The sequence below is a fragment of the Suncus etruscus genome, chromosome 13, assembly GCF_024139225.1.
Source record: "Suncus etruscus isolate mSunEtr1 chromosome 13, mSunEtr1.pri.cur, whole genome shotgun sequence".
In the NCBI taxonomy this organism is placed as follows: domain Eukaryota; kingdom Metazoa; phylum Chordata; class Mammalia; order Eulipotyphla; family Soricidae; genus Suncus; species Suncus etruscus.
In genome coordinates this window covers 76,194,326-76,200,325 of record NC_064860.1, presented here as the reverse complement: position 1 = coordinate 76,200,325, position 6,000 = coordinate 76,194,326, and the positions used below count along the sequence as shown (strand labels likewise).

Sequence of the window (6,000 nt, the reverse complement as noted above, 5' to 3'; positions counted from 1 at the left end):
TTTAAGACTTCCTTTATCTCTCCTTTCTGGTTAACAACATACAACTATTTATTCAACAACAACAAAACATTGTAGTTTTTCACTCACATTCTAAAACTAAATTTTAATGCTCAAATTCACATCCTAACATATGTTCAAGTGCAGAAGTTAGCAAAACAAGATTTAATTTTACATAGAAAGAAAACTAGTACAGAAGTTAAAGCATCTTTGCATGTGTCTGATTCCATTTTATTCCCTGGCATAGCATATAGTCTCTGAGCTGAGCCAGAAGTGACTCCTGAGCACAAAGCCAGGAGTATGATCTAGATCCTCAACCCTTGCTCCCAAAAAGTACCAAGAAGACAGACTATCATAACTATCACAGCTTTTCAATTTTTAGTATTATTGAAGTGTTTTATAATTATAAGCAAGCTGTTCTTTAGGAAATAAAATCTATAAACTTGCTTTAAAATTGAATTAGTCTCTAGTTCCTAGATTCATGTAATGAACCTGTATTGTAGTCACAGAATACATTTGGATAAAAATAAATACATTTTATTATTTGGTTTTTTGGGGGGGAGCCACACCCGGTGACGCTCAGGAGTTACACCTGGCTATGTGCTCAGAAATCACTCCTGGCTTGGGGGATCATATGGGACGCTGGGGGATAGGACCACGGTCTGTCCTAGGTTAGCCACATACAAGACAAATGCCCTACCTCTGTGCCTCTGCTCAAACCCAAAAATAAATACATTTTAGTACAGTAATATGTCTTGTAGAGTAAGTTCTAAAGGTAAAATATATTCTTTTTTTTCTGCCGTTATCCCTATCACCTTTCTTTAATTTTATTCAGTTTTCTTTTGGAGTTAGAGTAAAGAGGCTTTTCTTTGCTTTTTCTATTTGTTAGCAGAAAAGGGGAAAGAATTGAAGATGCTGGTTTTAACCCCAGACCAAAAGTATTTATACTTTTTATACTTATTTTACTTTAAAGGTTTTATATTTATATAAACACTATTTGTTTTAAATTTTAGAGTGTTTTAGATTTTTAAATAAGCATATATATATGTTGTTATATTAAAACATATGTTAAACATAATATATTGTTAATAATATTTTTACTCATAAAACAAAATAGAGATTATTAGTATTATTTTTACTTTTTGACCACATGCAGTGAGTACTCAAGGCTTTTCCTTTTCTGGCTCTGTCCTCAAGTATTGCTCCTGACTGAACTCTGGAGGCCATTTCTGGTGCTGGGGATAGAAATTTGATTAGCTGCCTGCAAAGCAAGTCCCTTTTTTCTGTGCTAGCACTAGCTTGATATTGTTTATTTTTTGATTCACTTTTTATATTTTATGTAGACACATGCAATGAGCTCTGTTGTTAAGAAAAAGAATTAAAAACAAAACAGAAGCAATAAAGAAACACTTTACCTAAATACACTATACTTTCCTGGAACTTAAAGTATTTTGTTTAGGCCAATAACTCTTAAAAAAAACTTCCCTGTTTTGATTTATACTATGTAAACATGACAATACTTTTATTAAGTATAACAGCATAGACAGGAGCTACCTGTAGTAAAATAAGTATACCTACAAATTCCTTGTACTGTTTTGAGAACATAAAATTTAGAAACATATATTTTGGATTTTATTATATAAACATATTTGTATATGATTTAGTTTTTTATTTATCTCTTACAGAGACCATTCAAATATTATTAGATAAGATGGAGATTATATCCATGGGAGAGGATCTTCTTAGGAAGAATGTTAAATTTTGAACCTATACATAAGCATTATAAGTGTTTACATGTAACACTTAAATTCCAGGCACTATTATTAGCAAAATAGAATAAAGAATTATGAGAAATCATGGGAAGTCTGAAGGTTCTCTTGACCTACTTTCTTTGTGGGATTTGGAGTGTTTAAAAAATGTCCTAAACATTCAAATCAAAACGATTATTTAAAAAAATATAGAACAAGGAGCCGAAGCTGTGGCACAAGTAGTAAGCTGTCTGCCTTGCCTGCGCTAGCCTAGGATGGACTGTGGTTTGATCCCCCGGAGTCCCATATGACCCACCAAGCCAGGAGCGATTTCTGAGAGCATATTCAGGAGTAACCCCTGAGTGTCACTGGGTGTGGCCCAAAAACCAAAAATAAATAAATAAAGAAAGAACAATAGTTAAAAATGAAAAGTAAAGGGGGATGGAGAGATAGCATGCAGGTAGGGCATTTGCCTTGCATGCAGACGGACGGTGTTTTGAATCCTGGCATTCCATATGGTCCCTCGAGCCTGCAAGTAGTGATTTCTGAGTATAGAGACAGGAGTAACCTCTGAGCACTGCTGGATGTGACCCGAAAAACAAAAACAAAAAGAAGTAAGAATATATTGGTCCAGAGATATGCTACAGCATAGAGTACTTGTCTTGCAAGCAATTGTCTTGGGGTTGATTCCTATTACCACATATAGGTCGCTGAGCCTACCTGCTAAGAGTCATTTCTGAGCAGAAATTCAGGAGTAAACTCCATGTATTATTTGGTGTGCTCCAGGAGAAGAAAACATATAAAAGTTAGATGTAAGAGGAAAAAATTAGACTGTAGTTATTTTCTTTGTCAATATTCGTAAACTGGACTGATATCTGTGTAGAATAATCAATAAAAAGGGAAAGAAAATGCCAAAATACAAAGTATAAACTAAAAAGAGAAGATGTTATCAACCTAAACGTTTTTGAATTTACACCCATATGATAAAGATATAGCAATAGCTTATTAAAATATACTCATAAAACAATGAATATAAAATACTATAAGCAGCAATATGGAAATGTAATTTGAAACTTAATAATATGACTACATCTTGTGCTCGCTTCAGCAGTACATATACTAAAATTGGAATGATACAGAGAAAATTAGCATGGTTCCTGCAGAAGATGACACACAAATAATATGACTGCATCTTAGAAAATATCTAGTATCTATAATTTCATAGGAAGAAATGCAGAACTTTGTTATACAAATATCAAACAAACAAATTAAATCTCAATCAAAGCCATTTTCTGTATCTCATCGAAATCCATACTTAGGTTTTTTTTTTCAAACTTAAAGAAATTTTTAAAGAATACTGAAATCCTAAAATTATTTAGGCTGCATTTTACCCTCAAGTATACAATCATGTTTTTAGATATTTATTCTAACCTTTCATGGTTGACTTAATAATGTGCCCCATCTGCATACCAATGATGTCATTGTCTTTCTGCAGAATCTGTGAATGATATAAAGTACATAGATTTGCAAGAATAAATCAGGAAATTATCCTGGATTAATGATTAAGGTCCTCATGAAGAAAGCAGGAAATAAGAATTGGTATTAAGACCTATGCATAAAAGTAATGGAAAAGGAGGGGTTGGTAATATTGTTAGAATTGGTTCATGAGCAAGGAGTGAAGTGGCTTCTAGATTCTGAAAAAGTTAAGGAAAAAGAATATTGTCTTCTAAGCCTACATCACTCTTCTGACACTTTTTAGATATCTGATCTTTACAACAATAAACCATATTTTTTGTTCATTTACTACTGATACCACAACAGCATTAAGTAACTAATTCACAAATAAACCTTTAAGTAGTAATTGAATCTCCCAAAACTGGCAGCAAACTCATTCATCTGATTTTTCATTCTTCTGCAGTGACATCTTCTACTCACCATCACTTTAAGGAACATATCTTCTAAACTGTTTTTTCATTTAAAACTGGGCAAAACCTGGGGCTGCTTTAATCAACAGAATGCTGTGGAAGTGATAAAATGTCTCCTTATTGGTTGGATAGCTTCTCCATCCCAACCCTCCAAGCAGACCCATATGCACCAGGGAGAAAGGTTCCAAACAAACCTTTTCCTAAAAATTGTCTCACAAATCATGTGCAAAATAGAATAATCATTTTGAGCTACAAATGCTAGGGGTTGGAGATTACATAGCACAAAGCCAAAACAGCACCTTTTCAGTAGGTTACTGATTCTGAGTAAACTAATTTCTATCTGTCTTTCTCTGTCTTTATGGTATATTGCCATCTTCAGTAACTATTGAGAAAGGTTGTACCACTAGTAGTCAATGAACTCTTGGCATTTTATCATTATTATCTTAGTTGTCATTTTCAGCAGGTTTTTCTATATCTGGTTTCACAGATTTAGATGTAAAATAAAAAATTCAGGTTGCTTATTAAGGCAAATAATGTTATATTATTTTTTTTAGGTTCTAAGCATAATTTATTGATGGGTTTACTCTTTGACTGCTCTCTACTGACCTTCAGAAAGTCAGAGAATGAGATATAGTTCTAATCATTAATTAGTTAATCTTCAGATATAACTGTATTGATACTTTATTGATCATACTCAACTGAATTATAGTATAAATAAAACACCAATGAAATGTAATTCTTTTATTTATTTATTTTTCTTTATTTAAACATCTTGATTACATATATGATTGTGATTAGGTTTCAGTCATGTAAAGGACACCCCCTTTCACCAGTGCAACATTCCCACCACCAATGTCCCAAATCTCCAACCATCCCACCCCATCCCACCCCCACCTGTACTCTAGACAGGCTTTCCAGTTCCCTCATTCATTCACATGATTATGATAGTTCTCTGTGTAGTTATTTCTATAACTGCACTCAGCACTTTTTATGGTGAGCTTCATGAAGTGAGCTGGAAGTTCCAGCCCTCCTCTCATTGTCTCTGAGGATTGTTGCAAAAATGACTTTTATTTTTCTTAAAACTCATAGATGAATGAGACTATTCTGCATCTCTCTCTCTCCCTCTGACTTATTTTACTCAGCATGATAGATTCCATGTACATCCATGTATAGGAAAATTTCATGACTTCATCTCTCCTGACAGCTGCATAATATTCCATTGTGTATATGTACCACAGTTTCTTTAGCCATTCATCTGTTGAAGGGCATATTGGTTGTTTCCAGAGCCTGGCTATTGTGAATAGTGCTGCAATAAACATAGGTGTGAGGAAGGGGTTTTTGTATTGTATTCTTGTGTTCTTAGGGTATATCCCTAGGAGTGGAATAGCTGGGTCGAATGGGAGCTCAATTTCCAGATTCTGGAGGAATCTCCATATCGCTTTCCATAGAGGTTGGACTAGATGGCATTCTCACCAGCAGTGGATAAAAGTTCCTTTCTCTCCACATCCCTGCCAGCACTGATTGTTCTCATTCTTTGTGATGTATGCCAATCTCTGTGGTGTGAGATGGTATCTCATCATTGTTTTGATTTGCATTTCCCTGATGATCAGTGACTAGGAGCATTTTTTCATGTGCCTTTTGGACACTTGTATTTCTTTTTTATCGAAGTGTCTGTTCATTTCTTCTCTCCATTTTTTGATGGGATTAGATATTTTTTTCTTGTAAAGTTCTGTCAGTGCCTTGTATATTTTGAACATTAGCCCCTTATCTAATGGGTGTTGGGTGAATAGTTTCTCTCACTCGGTGTGTGGCTCTTGTATCCTGGGCACTATTTCTTTTGAGGTGCAGAATCTTCTCAGCTTAATATCGTCCCATCTGTTGATCTCTGCTTCCATTTGTTTGAAAAGTGCAGTTTCCTCCTTGAAGATGCCTTTAGTCTCAATGTCATGGAGTATTTTACTGATGTGTTATTCTATATACCTTATGGTATGTTATATTATTTTTTATGAAACAGTAAGAGACTGTAAATTGCTTACAGCAATGAGAAACACTAATTCATTCTATTGATTTAATTATTGGTATTTTTCTGAAATTATGCATTAGTTTATAATTGAAGTGTTTTTAGATCTCTACAAGTATAATTAAGAATATAGATGTATATGGCCTTCAACTTTCCTGCTGATTCCAGATCTTTTTCATTTTAGGCCATATGTCTCTTTTCCAGAGGCACCTCCATAAATATATTTTTTATACTATTGCATTGATTGTAATTTTACGTATGAATTTCAATTTTTCAAAAAGGTAGATATGGTTGGTACTTCAAATGCTGA

General features: G+C 33.9%; 1 protein-coding gene and 1 non-coding gene across 2 annotated transcripts in view; both read left to right on the top strand.

Moving 5' to 3' along the window:
* The window catches only part of PROS1 (protein S), a 77,486-nt gene that overhangs the window by 24,449 nt on the left and 47,037 nt on the right, over positions 1-6,000 (top strand). The window lies entirely within an intron of this gene.
* On the top strand, positions 2,841-2,951 carry LOC126026894 (U6 spliceosomal RNA). Its single transcript, XR_007502089.1, has one exon. It is a non-coding gene; the product is annotated as a U6 spliceosomal RNA (small nuclear RNA).